General features: G+C 37.2%; 1 protein-coding gene across 3 annotated transcripts in view; it reads left to right on the forward strand.

The window, feature by feature from the left end:
* LOC129721102 (lissencephaly-1 homolog) overlaps positions 1–17,036 on the forward strand; it is a 121,446-nt gene that overhangs the window by 25,571 nt on the left and 78,839 nt on the right. The window contains exon 2 of one of the 3 annotated variants that reach the window (XM_055673248.1): positions 3,491–3,526. The exons of the other annotated variants lie outside the window; for them this stretch is intronic. The gene's annotated coding sequence lies outside the window, so the exon portion shown is untranslated. The remainder of the gene's footprint in view (positions 1–3,490; positions 3,527–17,036) is intronic. 3 annotated transcript variants of the gene reach the window in all.

The raw sequence follows: 17,036 nt of genomic DNA on the forward strand, positions 1-17,036 counted from the left end.
CTAACAAGCTCGTCATCGTATGATCGAACCCTGGTTCAAGATAGAACTGTAACACTAGCTTGTCACCCACGCTAACTTGTGACTCACGAAGTACACGGTCTGACAGTTGAACTGCTACATTATTTTAACACTCATTATCATTATCATTATCCTCGTCGCTTTAATTACATTGTGTCTTTCAGCGGATGCATGTTTTACTTGTGTGATCAAATGTTATCCGAAAAAATGAATCTCGGTTGCCTTATTCCGAGGTGAAAAAGTCAAAAAATACTTGGACACAGGAAGTACCGAAAAACGACATGGAAGAGAATCGCGAATTTCTCGATGTAGGGCCACTAAATTGTTGGTGAATGTCAACGTTTCTAATCGAAGTCTCCGTAGAATCCTGAAAGATAAACTTCAGATCAAGCTCTACAAGATCCAGATGGTTCAAGAACGGGTAAAAAGAGCAAAGTCGCTAGATTGAAAAATATCTTGCTTACCATCGAGAATTTCCTAACCGTACAACAGTTCGTAAATAAGCAGATCGAGCGAGTTTGGTTACCAGAGAGATCACGAACTTATGCTAACGTGCTGACGGCTACCGCTTTAGGCCGGAATCACCCGTGATGACCGGATTCCGCTGGTTTTTGTCCCTGAAGGAGTGAAGATAAAACAAAATACATATCGGGAACTAGTTTTACAGAACGTCGTCGAACCTTGGGCACATCGTCATTTCGGTACCAGTTGCTTCCAGCACGATTCAAAGAGTGAAACGGTCAAGGTTTATTTGTTGTCTGGATTATGTTAGAAGCCGAAGTCAGGTCTGGAAACATGAAGGTGCGGAGGTCTCGATGTGACATCTGGCGGCAGCCTGATGTGAAATACCACAGGAGTACCTCGGGCCTCGTGCGATGATCTGCGTCGATCATCTGCGGCGGGTGAATGAACTCAGGGGCGAACAGGTTGAACTTGACGAGTAAATTTTCGAAAAGTTTTATGTTTTCAAGTGAAATTGAACTTCGATTGCCGGACTCTGCATTTGTATAATACACAAAAGGTGAAGTTCCGATAGCAAAATATAGCAACAAACGATTTGATTTGCTTTTGTTTCGTGCTTCTTAGGTTCAACAAAAAAGACCTAAGGTGAACACCAGCGCTCTGTCCAATACCGAGACTTAAAACAACTTAGAACGTGCATCATCGATAATAGACTTGTAGAATCTGTCGGCATGTGGAATTTCATACGTAAACTTAATACGTGGGGTGGTTTCTATCTGATGTAATTGAGCGAAATAACGTGTGTATTTTCGAAATATTGGAAACAATGTTTATGGGATGATCTGACATGTTCAAGTTTAGATCTTGGTGTTATATATGTTTTAATGATAGATAGCTTTTACGATATCTCGAATATTTTTAAATTTGACGAGATCACTAGCTTTTTATATCATATTTATTTGATTTTATCTATTAATTCTCTTCTCTTGGCTATTGAAGCATTGCCTAGAGTGAGGTAAAGGAAACCTTGTGTTGCACCGTTGCAGACTCCGCGTTCGCCACATTGCATAAACTGACGTCATTAGAAGGAAGGTACTCAAGCAGATGCTCACCCCTATTGGTCGTATCCATAGTTTTTTTCGTATTTTTTCAATTATATATTCTATATGATAAAGGAAATCAGAGTTTTTCTGGTTTTGTTCAGTTCTACAGTTTATATTATGACTTGGTAATAAACACATCTATGAACAATGTTTGTATTTAATTAGTACAATAATTAAATATCGTAAATATTTTTCGAACTAAATGGTAATGATTTACTTTTTGAAAAACTAAATCACATTCTCGTACAAAAGTTTTGACGCTTTATATTTGGAATAAATAAAATTCACTAAACCTTGTCAGAAAAAGAACAAACCAAAATATTTTGAAATGCTGCATAGGAATGTAATAAATACATTACGCAAGAATGAAATTTGCATTTCATTTAAAACAAACATTCATATTAACGCAGCTTTCAGACGAACAAAAGAATGGAAGTCATGCATTCAATACAATTTCCTTTTGACGCATCCAGGCTTCTGCGGATTTGGCTTAGCCAAAGAAACTCGTTGCAAATTAAATCTCCGCAAACCTTCGGCCACGCGAACGTGGATACCTATAAAGTCATTATCTAAATTGCACTTACTTTTTTTTCTCTTTTGCCTCATAACGCGCATAGCGGGTTTACATATTTTTATTACACTCATCATTTCTCTTTGTTGGTAAACATCTGACGATCTGACGCGCGCAGCCAAGTTTACAATTATTTTCGTTCATCATGCCACAGTGTACAGCGCTGGTTAGGGATCATCCCTAGATGTGATCACATTTTACGAAACGAACCATTTCCTAGACAAAGAAATGGACCTAGCAGTTCAGCCACTTCCAACGCATTTAAAGCTGTAAGCATGCAGAGCTCTTGAATGGAATAATGAAATGGATAACCCTTTGAACATGAAACGGAATCTGACTTCCCTCACGAAACAGTTACGTTCTCCTCGTTGAAGCTAGATGTGGTGGTAATCCGCGAAAAATTGCAAAGTAACAATTCTACACAAACCAGTTGCTGTCCGCACCTGTCTCAGGCCATCCGCTTGGTTTGAAGCCGTTTGTGTGGCGAATCTCTCTTTCTCGTCGCAACCAAAGTCAAGTTCATCAAGGTAGTAAAATTTTTCGCGCAGATTAGATTCACTTTAGGGGAAGCTTGTCTGTGGCAATCGCTGATTGATTTTACGGCTTGACCTCGATTCACACTAGCATTCATCAATCTCAGGCGGCAGAAGTTGATCAGCTTCAATACTGTTGGGATCATTGTTTGCTGTTGTTTTTTTAAATTATTTTATTCAGTTGTTTCTCGTTCACATGATTTTAAAAGGGTCTTGTCTGTTAGTAGTCTAGATCTTGTTGGTCAATATTTATGAATAAAGTTAGGTTCGCCACAGCCCTTGCAATTGCAATTTCGTTATGTTCTGTTAAATAGCTTTCGTAATAAGGCGTGTCTGCTGGTACGGTCGGCATCTTCTTTGTGCCGTTGACTTCGTTTGAAGTTGTTCGGTGTCCCCAACCGATGATCTGCCAGATTCGCATGCCGCGAGAAAGCTGAATACCGTTAGAGACCGGATAGACTGCTACGGGCCTTGATCTAAATTTTCAACAATGGCAACGGTGCTCGTTGTCGACTGGTGGCAGTGCGGGTAAGGATTGCCGGTGCCACAGTCAAGGATACGCTTCCGATTGCTTGGCTTTGTTTGTTTACTAGCTGATGGTACCAGGAGTTCGTCGAAAAGCACCGCTTGGAAGTGTTTTTCACACTGGGCTTTGGTTTTATGTTTTTTAGTCACGGTATCCAAAGTGACTAGCATGTCAAAGTGACTATAGACGGCACGGAATAAACGTTATTAAAATTTTGATTTAAAAGATTTATTATTATTATTCTCTTCTTACGATCGTCTGTATTTTCTATTTCTAGGTAAGTTTTCAACCTAATATCCATGTTCGAAACTAAGTGAGTACAAAACTATTTCAATGCGAAATGTAATAGCGTTTTTTAGTTATAATACGAGAAACAGAGCTCAGTTGTAAAACTATACCCAGGAGACGCATCAAATTATAGCTTGTACTCAGCGTATCAAGTTTCATATTATGCAAATTATTAACAACCAGCAATGTTTAACCAAATCACATGATTCCTTTAATTGCATGATTAATAGTTAACTACAAAAGGCACACGAACGGTGCTACCGAAGCTCGTTGTAGACGACTAGACAAAATAAAGGGAGAAAGCAAATGCCATCAGACGGAGATCGCGACCCCGAATGAATTAATGAGCATAGAATGCAGCGAAAAAAAAACAAACAAACGAAAAGTCAGGTTACCTGAAGCAGCAAGTGCGCTCTCCTAACGGTTTTATTTGCTATAGCTCCGTTCAAAGGAAGATACCGTACATGTGCATACATTTTCCTCTACACGATGTGTGTTGTTTAATGTTTCCATGGCATCTGGAATGAATGTGTCCGTGATAACAGCTCGATGGCAGCGGTAGCTTCTGCGGAGGCACAGACTGCGTTATCTAACAAGGCAGATGTAATGCAGCTTATTCCGTCACTGAAAAAAATGGACTAAGTTGATTTATGTTCAAACATGCTGTACCGCGAGCCCTTGTTCAGGCATGCAGAGCGAGATGTGTTGCAGAGTCACCTGCGGTATTCCAGATGGCGAAATTTGCTTGCCAATAGATAGCTATGGTACGTACTCTCAGGTACGTACCAGTCGGTGGAATGAACTCAGCTATTCTAATTATGCTTAATCCACGTCTGGAATGCGCGAGCGATAGGATTGGCGCGCATGCTCTAATAAAGTAGCGCAAACTGAGCCACGTAGAATACAAAAAGAAATATAAAAGATAATCACAGCGGCATTTCACGAAGAGAGCAGATCGCTACCTTTGATAGGCAAGCAAAAGGTGACATACTTTCCCGAGCAGGGTGATTCGAATGAAGCATTTGCAAAATTAATAGCCGCGTGTTCGCTGCGGGAAACCAGACCACATCATTAATCTAATCGGGCGTGTGAATGAAGAGGGTAAAGTTCAGGTAAACTGAAGTTTTCTTAATATGTAGTACTCCCATAGCGGTAGACGAATAATGCATAACAAGTGAATCGTCCGCCGTCACTTCCAAGCGAAGAGGTGAGGTGACCGTGAGAACAAACCTTTCCTACATCGACGTTACTGGCGGCATTTTCTGTAACCAGGATTAAAAGGCACCACAGTGAATCACTTATTCATGGTCACAAACGGTAGATAAAAGTAAACCACAATAAAGCGACTAACAAACCCCATGAAAACTGAGCAAATTACCGGGCCCCAGTGGTGGAGTGATTCATTGTCGGAGTCTTGGCGTTACCCTGAAGCGAATTCAACACAATATGGAACACGCAACTGACCGGTTGCCAGTCAGTACAGCCCAAGACTAACCGGGCTCTGCATGGTTAATTGCGGTGTAATGTTGCGCGTACATGGCCTTTGAATACGGTAAAACGCCTGCCAAAAAGTAACGAGAGAGAAAACTTGCCATTTTTTGGCTGATGTCTTGTGAATTAGAACTGTAAACGGTTTCTAACATTTTAACAAACAAATACCGTACACAATGAAGAAACATATTCTTAGATGTACTACTTCAGCCTTGAGATCGTTCTTTCATATGGATTAGACTTATATTTACTTGAAATAAATTATGTACTCATGCATGTTGATAAGTTTTACAGACGCAAATAATTTTCTTTCGAGACCGGGAAAAAACCTGAAATTGTTTGGAACCGGGAAAAACCGGGAATTTTACTGAATACTGCATCGATTGAGTACCGTAAGTCAGGGTGAGATTGTGCCAGTGGGGTTGAGATTGTGCCATACAAACCCATTGTTTGTCAGCCATGTCATGGCGATCACAAGACCAAAATTTCTTGAATAAGTTTCATCGAATAATCAACCAAGTAAAACTAGTCTTCTGACCCGCAAAAGATGGCTGACAAATCACGGGCTTGATGGCACAATCTAGGGGCGACTCGTGGCTTTTGAACCTACCTGTTCAACTACAGATTTTGAAAATCGCAGTTTGAGGAAGTAATCACAATCATGTCCGCGTAATCACGCAAGTCATTCTATTTGTTACTATTTGAAAGTGAAACTAAAAACCAATAAAATATTAATATAAATTTGCGATTGAATTATATTTTTTGCATGGAGTTCCCGTGTGCAATGACAGGTTGCACCTATGGACGAGTCGCCCCTGGCACAATCTCACTCCAGCTGACGGTATATTCAACTCATTTCTTATAGTGCATATGGTCGGCGTGCGACCAGACCGAGCCAAGCGCCAAACACATTGTTCTGAGTAATTAGCATTTGAAGTTTGACCACCCATAAATCAATCGTGTTTGAACTTATCATTAATTCAATGCTAACACGTATAATGAATGTTCTGTTATCATAAATACCCGAAAAATAGCAATATGTAATTGAATATTTGGTTTTTATTTTTGACACCTATGCACTCAGTTCACTCTGGTCGAACAAAAATTTAAAAAAATAGTCTCCAGTTCGGCCTGGTCAAACGTATTTACTACAACATATCAACTTGACTATTAAACAAGCTAATTTTTCTCACTAGTAAAAAGTAATATATGGATATCAACGCTGCTTTATCTCTCAGTCCAATCTGTATCAAAAATTCTTCAGCAATCAAAAATTATACAGGCAACCATGGGTTCCATGGGTTGGACATGGGATCTCGTCCTGTCGATGGGCAATATGTAGCCCGAAACCAAAACTTCTTCCAGGAGCTCACAGTAGTTGCTGGAATTCATTTCGGTGGTGATCCAGCAGATAGAAAGCTTTTCGTCATTAAGGAATCTTCCCCATACCATAACCATATTCCTCCACAAAAATTTCGCTTTGATCGAGTGACAATAAATACCGCCGAATTATGCCAGTATTGACTGTACTGGTGCTAATAACTCAATTTTGAAGAAAATGGCGCTTGGCTCGGTCTAGTCGCACGCCGACCATATATCAGTTTTTGTTTTTATTCATCTTCCTCTTGGATGCTAACTTGACCATGGTGTGCTCCCTGGAAGTAGCAGTCAAACGGCTCTAATTTTGCCTTGAGCAAATGGTTCACAATGATAATCTCACGGGAACTGTACTGCCGCTCATGGCAAGTCCGTCCCAATTGCATTTTTATCAATTTTGAGTTTATTTATGGAATCAATTTCTTTTTTTATCTACTTTCGATAAAACAAGTATTTTTGAATACTTCGTTCTGAGGAACCATGAAAAAAATAGCAAGTTGGTTTGTCCCATAGCAAAAGTGATCGCAAGTCGGTCCCATTGAAAAAATCTTCGCAATTTAACCCTACAGCCAATGATGATTATGAAAAATGTGATATTTACCACAACTTATGATCTTCAGGCTTAGAATTGGAAGTCCCAAGTGATATTCGATAGGAGGTTTGATTGAATTTTACACGTTCTACATCGTGTGGCTCTAGCTGATAGTACAATGTTTTCTTCAAGACAAAGTTTCCACAAGTAGCTTCTTTCAGCTGTTGTTTGTTGACAGTGAACGTTTTAGGTGTGTTACTGTGTTGTTAGTTAAAGCATTCTTTAGTAAATACTGCTTTTCGTATTTTATCCGTATTTTATGTGAAGACGTGGTTAAGAATTGTTCAATTATTGCCGTGAATTTCGTTTTGAAGAATTTGTCAGTCATATCAAATCCTTCAGAACGCTACTTAGCTGTTTTTTAACGGGGCAATCATTTTCCTAAGCTATAGGAGTTTTTTCATATTTGCTTCTACTGCTACGTGGAAGCTGTCCGCCGTCACGAACGTGTGACCGCTCTTAGAAAAATTTAGAACAAGTTCCTACACCTTAACTGATTTTGAATTTATCAGTAGTATCAAATGTAAAAACAAAATCAAATTTTATTTTGAGAGCCGCAGTTGGTACATTGTGTTATGCTTCTCACAAAATGATTGTTTAATGAAGCACGAGAGAAGGTTATTTATGAATTGACCAGCGAGTTTCATTCCATACGCAAGCTATTAGCACCGCCATCGGTTTGGAGTAGTTTGTTTTTCATCACCACTCGTAGCTGGCTATGGGACTAACTTGCTATCATTTTGGCTTCGTACCGTAAAAGTAATCGCATGTGAGTCCCAGCTTATGATTTTCAACAAATTTTAATTAAATTTTGGTGTTTATGCAAGTTTTATGATGCAAAAGTGTTAGGTTGTCATTGCAGTACTAAATTCTGTTCATGGTCTTGATTGAAAAAGCATTTGAGTGCAAAATTTCACCTGAAACGTTACGATTTTCAATTGCTGTTTTCTCGTCACCATCAAAACGCAAATGGGACGGACTTGCTCTGAGCGGCAGTGTAGATGACAGATGTTTCTAAGAATACTCACAATGCATTCGACGAAGATATTACGGACTTCCAACCGTCGTAGCGAAAAGCGCCTTGATACTTTTTGTAGAGATCTGATAACCGGTTCAGGCAAGAACCTTCCTAACTTGACCGTGTTTATTGAGAAGCGCTTGGTGTACGATGCAGTACAGGATGCCGGTGGTGTAGACCAAATTGATATCACCAAGTCGATGATCCATTACGCTCGCATTTCACATAGCCGATATGTTGAATAGTTGAAAGCAAAGAAGAAGGAGTAGTCAGATCAAGATGAAGAAACCCGGAACAAGAATGCCACGGTGATAGAAGCCAAAAAGTGTAAAACTGCTCGCAGACACCCAGAAAGGAGCAGCACTGATGGATGAGGAGATGCGTGATGGATGAGGAGAATGTGTTTCAAGTTATGCGTTATTTATGAGATTATATATTTATATGCGTTATTTATAAGACACTTGTAGGAAACACCTCCTCTCGGAAAAGATGACGTCCGTCACATTTATCGAATTTTTGCGACAATATCACTTGATTTCAATAAGGCTAAACACGTTTAAGAAGTGACTTTGAGCATATTGGAATGTAAATCGAAAGTCACGCGTTTTTAATTCTTAACTGTATGAAAAACTACAGAATTCAGAAGTACCGGGGAAAACCGAGAAAAAAACAGGAATTTAATTTCGGGTTTTGAGTGGCCACCTCGGTTGGAGCACCGTAAAAACAGCCATCAACAGCGTAGCGAAGAATGTCCTGGGACATGTGGAATGAAATCTATCAGAACGTAGAGCAATACAGACAGAAGAGGAGACAGCAAAACTTACTATTCCTGGAGAAGAAACGCCGCTAAGAAGCGGAGTTCAAGGTACTATAACAACTGAATCACTCTCATGAGACTCGAGAGTTTTACCGGAAACTCAACGTATCCCGTACAGGCTTTGTACCGCGAATCGCAATGTGCCGAGATAAGGAAGGGAATATTCTGGTGGACGATCGTGAGGTGACCGAAAGGTGGAAGCATTTCTATGAACTCTTGAATGGTGTACAGCAAGAGGATCATGACGGCGATGGAAATGACACCCTCGATGCTGCAGAGAACGGAAACGTGCCATTCCCAACGATAAGCGAAGTTAAGAATTCCATCCAGGAGCTGAAAAACAAATAGGCCGGCAGAGATGGTATCGGAGCGGATAAGTTGGCCGAGCAGCCGCATCGACTGATTGTTAAGATTAGGGTCTCCGAACAGCTGTCAGGGGAGTGGAACGGTGGGGTTATGTGCCCTATGCACAAAAAAGGCAACAAACTGGATAGTGGTACTATCGTGCGATCACCATCCTGAATGCCGCCTACAAAGCATTTTCCCAAATTCATTTTCCAACCTATGTCGCCACTAGTAAACAATGTCGGAAATGAAACGAATATTATGCAATCGTCGTTTAATCTCGATCTGCACAGATTTTTTTTTTAAAGGGGGGATTTGTTAGTAGCTTAAGTATTTATGATAAATATTAGTAAATAATGAGTATGTGTGTCCAATCACAAATGGTGACTTCTCAACACTGTTAGAAATTTGTAATTTCAATTGTTAGGATTTGTTTGCTTTCGCAATTAGGACTTATCATTCGTAGGGATTTAAACCTACTTGTCAGAAAAGGGGAAGTAAACTTACAACTAACTTAATTGCTAACTTATTGGCTATAAAGAGAGCTTATCGTAACAATTGAGGATTGCAACGATTTTTGTCGAAAATTGTTAATAATTTTATTTGACATAGCTTCTAATCGTTCAACACCAGTAAGTCTATGTAATTCGAGTGTACCAAACCAAGGAGGACGCTTCAAAATCATTTTCAGAATTTTATTCTGAATCCTTTGGAGCGTTTTCTTCCTTGTTGAACAGCAATTTGACCAGATCGGTACAGCATAAAGCATTGCTGGTCTAATAATTTGTTTGTAAATCAAAAGTTTGTTCTCTAAACAAAGTTTAGAATTCCTGTTAATGAGAGGATATAAACATCTCGTATATTTGATGCACTTGGCTTGTATACTCTCAATGTGCTCTTTGAAAATAAGTTTTTTATCATAAATTAGTCCCAAGTACTTAACCTTGTCAGACCAACTTAAAATAGCCCCATTCATCTTTACAACGTGATTATTGTTTGGCTTGAGGAAAGAAGCCCTAGGCTTATGCGGAAAAATTATCATTTGAGTTTTAGAAGCATTGGGAGAGATTTTCCACTTTTGCAAGTAGGAAGAAAAAATATCTAAACTTTTCTGCAATCGACTGCTTATGACACGAAGACTTTTTCCTCTTACGGAAATGCTTGTGTCATCGCAGAACAATGACTTTGTGCATCCTGGAGGCAAATCAGGAAGATCTGAAGTGAATATGTTGTACAGGACTGGACCCAAGACTGAACCTTGAGGTACACCTGCTCTGACAGGAAATCTATCAGATTTTGAATTCTGATAGACAACCTGCAGAGTTCGATCAGTAAGATAATTTTTCAAAATTTTGATTAGGAAAATTGGAAAATTAAATGTTTGCAATTTCGCAATCAAACCTTTATGCCAAACACTGTCGAATGCTTTTTCTATGTCTAAAAGAGCAGCTCCAGTGGAATAACCTTCAGATTTGTTAGCTCGTATCATATTAGTAACTCTGAGCAATTGATGAATTGTGGAATGCCCATGGCGAAATCCAAACTGTTCATTTGCAAAAATTGAATTTCCGTTGATGTGTGACATCATTCTGTTAAGAATAATTCTCTCAAACAGTTTACTTATAGAAGAAAGCAAACTGATTGGTCGATAACTTGAAACTTCAGCTGGATTCTTATCCGGTTTTAAAATTGGAGTAATTTTTGCATTTTTCCATAACTTGGGAAAATATGCAGTTTTGAAGCAGCAATTCAAAATTTTTACTAAAAATTCCATTGTGCTCTCAGGGAGATGTTTGATTAGTATATTAAAGATTCCATCGTCACCAGGTGCTTTCATATTTTGAAATTTTTAATAATTGATTTAATCTCATTCAAGTTAGTTTCAATTATTTCTGCAGGTAAAAAATTCTGGGAAGAAATTAAATCAAATTGACCTGTGACTTCATTTTCAATTGGACTCACAAAATTCAAATTTGAGTTATGAACACTCTCAAACTGCTGAGCAAGTCTTTGAGCCTTTTGTTCATTGGATACAAGAAAACGTTCACCATCTTTTAAAACTGGAATAGGCTTTGAAGGTTTCTTAAGAATCTTCGACAGCTTCCAAAATGGTTTTGAATATGGTTTCAATTTTACAACTTTAGTCTCAAAATTTTGGTTTCTCAGAAGAGTAAATCTATGTTTGATCTCTTTCTGTAAATCTTTATAAATAGTTTTAAAAACAGGGTCACGAGAACGTTGATATTGACGTCTGCGGACATTTTTCAAACGAATGAGAAGTTGAAGATTCTCGTCAATTATTGGTGAATCAAATTTCACTTGAGCCTTTGGAACAGAATAATTCCTGGCATCAACAATTGCACATTCTAATGCTTCCAAAGCGGAATCAATATTCACTTCGTTTTGCAAATCAAGCTCATTATTGAAATTTCTCTCAATATGAGTTTTGTATCTTTCCCAATTAGCCTTGTTATAATTAAAAACAGAGCTCACAGGGTTTAAAACTGATTCATGTGATAAAGAAAAAGTTATTGGAAGATGGTCAGAATCAAAGTCAGCATGTGTGATCAAATCACTACATACATGACTTTGATCTGTCAGCAACAAATCAATTGTTGAAGGGTTTCTTACAGAAGAAAAGCATGTAGGACTATTCGGAGACAAAATAGAATAGTATCCTGAAGAACAATCATTGAATAAAATTTTGCCATTGGAATTATTTTGAGAATTATTCCATGAACGATGTTTAGCGTTAAAATCGCCGATTATAAAAAATTTCGAACGATTTCTGGTGAGTTTTTTGTAAATCACCTTCAAAATCATTTTTGTGCTCGCGTGTGCATTGAAATGGTAAATATAATGCGGCAATAAATAAAATCCCAAGTTCAGTTTGAACTTCAATTCCCAAAGTTTCAATAACTTTCGTCTCAAGATGGGGAAGAGCACGATGTTTGATTCGGCGATGAATAACAATTGCAACTCCACCGCCGGAACCCTGAATCCTATCATATCTATGAACCACGTAATTGGGATCATATTTTAATTTAATGTTTCAGTAATAATTGCAATATGCACATTATTTACTGTTAAAAAATTAAAAAGCTCATTCTCATTGGCCTTCATATTTTATTTTATTTTTAATTGTTTTTTTTTTTTTAAATCATTGCTAAATTTTAAATTAGAAACAATTTTAATAGTAGAATTTGTGCCTATTTGAATAGCTTCAAACATTGATTTTGCTGGCTTCAAACATTGATAAGATCGAACATTGCCTGTTGCAAAAAAGAAAGTTTACCTGCCGTAATAGGCCCCAGGCAGTTGACATTAGAAAAAAATATTTTCAGCAGCAATACTAGCTGGAGTAATAGGTGTACAATTATTTTCTAGCGTGTTTTGCTTACCCACATTAACGGTCATTTTCGAACTACCAACACTAGGCGGTTCGAACTACCTGTAACCTGTGCATAAGTTAAACGGGTATGCAAAGGAGTAGGTAAACTATGCGACTGGTACGCTTGGAGAATTTTGTTTTGAATTTTGTTTACCTTGCCTTGCCTTAACAATTGCTAAACGGGCTGGGCATTGATAAAAATTCGACATATGGTTGCCGTTACAATTCGCACAGCGAAAATTTTTACTCTCTTTCACAGGACATGTGTCCTTTTCGTGAGAAGAGTCTCCACAAATGAGGCATTTTTGGTCCATGTTACAAAACTTTGAACCATGGCCATAACGTTGGCAAACACGGCATTGGGTGATATGCTTTTCACCTCCGCCAAACTTTCGATATAATTCCCATTTTACACGCACGTTATATAAAGCATGTGCTTTTTCAAAAAATTTTAAGTTATTAACCTAACTGCGGTTAAAATGAATTAAATAATTTACAAGGGAAATTCGTGATTTTTGTTTTATCAGAATTACTTGGGTAGGGGCTATACCAAGTAATTCTGTCAAAGTAATTTTGATCTCATCAACGGTTTGATCGTTGGTGAGACCTTTCAATTCGACCTTGAACGGCTTGGCGCTCTTCGTATCATATATAAAAAATTTATACATCTTTTCAGTTAAATACTGAATAAGACGATTCCAATCTTTCAATGTTTGGGCCAGTAAACGGCATTCGCCTCTTCGGCCAATTTGATAGTAACTTTGACATCGGAGAGAAACGTAGAAAGTTCTCTTTTAAAAATATTATATTCAGAAGCAATAGTTACCACAATAGGTGGAACTTTCTCCTTTTTTACAGAAATTTCACTTTGAATAGTTTTACTTTCGAACATTTCAATTTCGCCGGCTTCTTGCTCAGGCAGAATATCATATAAATTTTCACTGCATAAGCTAGTTTCAGAAAGAGATGCCTCTCTTTTCCTCCCCGTAGCGATGCGTGGTTTTTTTTTTTCGTCCTGCCATTTCAGGTGATACGAAAAAAGTTCAAAAATAATATCAAATTGCAAGTATTGAGAAAGAAAGAAATAGGTAGACTTGAGAAAGACTGATGTAAGTTAACTTCCAGGTAATCTTTAAAAGACACACTGACAAAACACAAACTTTGAAGCTATAGGCAGTCTAAGACCAGTCCACAAGCAACCGAAAATACGTCTGACCTGTCGGGTAGCTCAAGACGCACGATCTGCACAGATCCTGACGTGTTACAGACCGGGACTAAACTTGAATACTCTCAACCCATAATGAAATGATGATATGGTGCATAGGTTTCTGGGAGAAAACAGACACATGATTAGACTACATCAGCTCTGAGAAGCGGTTCGCTCTTTGTATTTGTCGCTCAATAAGCCACCCAGTGGGTCAAAAGTCTTTTCTCACCTTTCCTTACATTTTAGGGGTTTGGTGTCTTCGGAAAAAAAATGTTCATAATACTAATTAGAAATATCTGACATTTTCATTCAATTGCTTATTAAGCTAGTATTACACATAGAAAAATTAACTCTTCTATTTTACTAGATATTATATTTTTGACTTCAGCAAAATTCCTAGGTCTTATCTCTGAAGAGCTATGACAGTTTTTCTGAAAAGACTACCTTAAAACTAGTTTTACCTTTTTTATACTAAACAAAGGTTATAAAATCGGTCAAAAAACGCAAAACAGATCCAAGGCCCGGAGAGCCGAACCGTATATACCATTCGACTCAGCTCGACGAACTGAGCAATGTCTGTTCGTGTGTATGTGTGTGTGTATGTATGTTGTCTGTATGTATGTGCCGCAAAATACTAACGCACCTTTCTTATAGAACGCAATATCCGATTTTAATGATCTTATACGCAAACGAAAGCTACTGTGGTCCCCCAGAATGCTACCGAGTGGATTTTCGATTAATGGCTTAGATTTTAAGATATTGATTGAAGAGTATTTTCTTGCATGGGGTATTTAACTTTACACGCAAAATCGATCTGTGGAGGATTAGGTTTGAAATGCCAATCGACTCAGCTCGGTGAGTTGAGCAATGCCTGTATCCGTGTCTATGTGTGCCGGTATGTGTGTATGTATGTAATGATACATCATGATACACATTATTTACAAAACGCGACATCCGATTTTGATGTTTTTAGGTGCAAATGAAAGCTGCTGAGCTCCCCTAATATCCTAGTGGCTTGAGTTTCTATTAGTTACTGAAGATTCAAGATAATGGACGAAAAATACTTTTGACATTGAACTGTTTAAATATTTTCGAAGACTTTCAGTCAGAAAGAAATTTCTCTCTCTTTCTCTCTTACTGTCTCTATCTCTCTCTTTCTCTCTTGCTCTTTTTATATCTATTCATTTTTATTATTAACAAAATAAGAATCATAGACAGCTTTTTACCTTTGTTATACTATTACCTTTGTTATACTAAACAATCATGTTCATAATTTCTCTCTCTATCCTTTTTTATATCACTATCTCTCTCTTTTTTCAACTACTATTAATTTCACAGAAGAAACTAAGAGTAAAAGACATCTGTGCATAATTTTCATACTCTGTGTAGTTCGTTCTAACTTGTGTAATAAGTGAACCTTTTATTTTTAATAGCTTTTTACTAACAATATTTAATAGATTTCAGAGGAAACTGCAATGCTTATTTAAGTCCGGTTCTCGTTTACTTGATACACTTCGCTTTTGTATAATATAAATATTGTTTTCTAAATTTATTTTAAATTTATTTAAAGGTCAGTGCAAACAGAGTATCCATGTTATCCCGATCCTCGTTTTGGCAGCAAATTTTATGAAGTTCTGAAAGTGTTTCAGATTTTACCATACAGCCTAGGTCGCCAATAAGAGTTACGTTCCCGAGTACACTTTAAACAGTCAAAAGTCTTAAGTCTTGTGAAAAACTTTAATATTGAAAAAAAAGCATTTGAAATAGAATTATTTTAAAAACTCTTAACAGCATCTGATGTGTACTAGGAATTGACATTTCAACAGCAGTTATAGGAGTTTCAATGAAATCTTTTCAACACTTGATCCTCACAGATTTTATCAAATTTCTTGTTGATTTCTTGAAATGATCACACGTATACCGTGCTGGATCGAAACCCGTACAGTATCGAAATCCGTACACCGTGATGTTTTTCTTCAGTTTTAAGCATTATAAAAATGAAAATTCATATGATGATTACATGTACAATGTACATGTAACTATCATATGAATTTTCATTTTTATAATGCTTAAAACTGAAAAAACATCGATACTGTACGGGTTTCGATCCAGCGCGGTAATCCAAGCAACTTTTCTATGGTAACAAAGCATTTAACGCGCTGTATAATTCTGAGCTCTAATTTCTTGAGAGCATGTTTGTAAGACTTTGCTGAAATTTGTAGGATATATTCGATGCTAATCCATAATATATAATCATTATGTTCTTTTTTGGGTCTCGCGATTTTTGAAAACGAAGCCGTTGTGGTATTGAGAATGTATGTGAGAACCTCATCCAGGTTCGATTCAGTGATGTTATTTGGTTCACCCTCTGGAAAACTATCTTTTGAATTTAATTTTAATCGATTTATGGTTTACTGGCATAACAAATTTATATGTAGTAATAGTTACTATAAATTTATATGTAGTAATAGTTAGTATAACAAAGGTTTCTGCACTGATAGGAGGATTAATTCAGGTTTTTCACTTAAATTATATGTCTTCAAAAAGTTGAAGTTCTTCGATGATGTCTTAAGTTTTTTAAGTTTTACTAAATTTCTAAGTTTTATTTAATTACAAAATGCCAATTTTTCCAATAATAGAAGTTAATTTAAAGTTAAACCAACTCCGAGATAGAGCGATTTGGAGGTAAAATTATGTCAATTTTTAAAATCAAATTATTTAAAATTGTGAATTTCTGTGAGGTATTACTCAGCGTCATTTGTTTTGGCATGCTTTGAAGTGCAAGTATACATATTTTTCAGTAACAGGACTCTTCTTCGTATTTCCTTAGTTTTAAAATATCGCTTTTTAACTACTTTGTTCTCCTAAATACTGCCCAAAAACTAGTTTTCCCAGTTAAATGATATCTTAACCACTACTGATAAACTTAAGATGTATTAAACAGTTTAGATAAATATTCAATGCAAAACTTATGCGGTTACTTAGATATTACATCAACATGAATGTATGCAAAACATCAAACGGTAATTGCCCCCTGGGCTTATCGCTTCACCTCGAACAAAGCTTTCATCCATCCTCATGCAAAACCTGCGGCGTAAAGGGTCAAATGGTATCAGGTACTATCGGATACCTTATCACATTTTTTATTTTACACTTTCTGATTCATACAAGAAAAAAACATTAGGTTCGACTAAAAATTGGCCTTCTACCAAGGCATCTGTTAAACAGAAAATATGTTTTTCGAGAAATAAATTTGTGATCCAGTGTAATGCAGGTTGTGTAATACATACCTCGGTA

This window comes from Wyeomyia smithii, chromosome 2, assembly GCF_029784165.1.
Source record: "Wyeomyia smithii strain HCP4-BCI-WySm-NY-G18 chromosome 2, ASM2978416v1, whole genome shotgun sequence".
Taxonomy (NCBI): Eukaryota; Metazoa; Arthropoda; class Insecta; order Diptera; family Culicidae; genus Wyeomyia; species Wyeomyia smithii.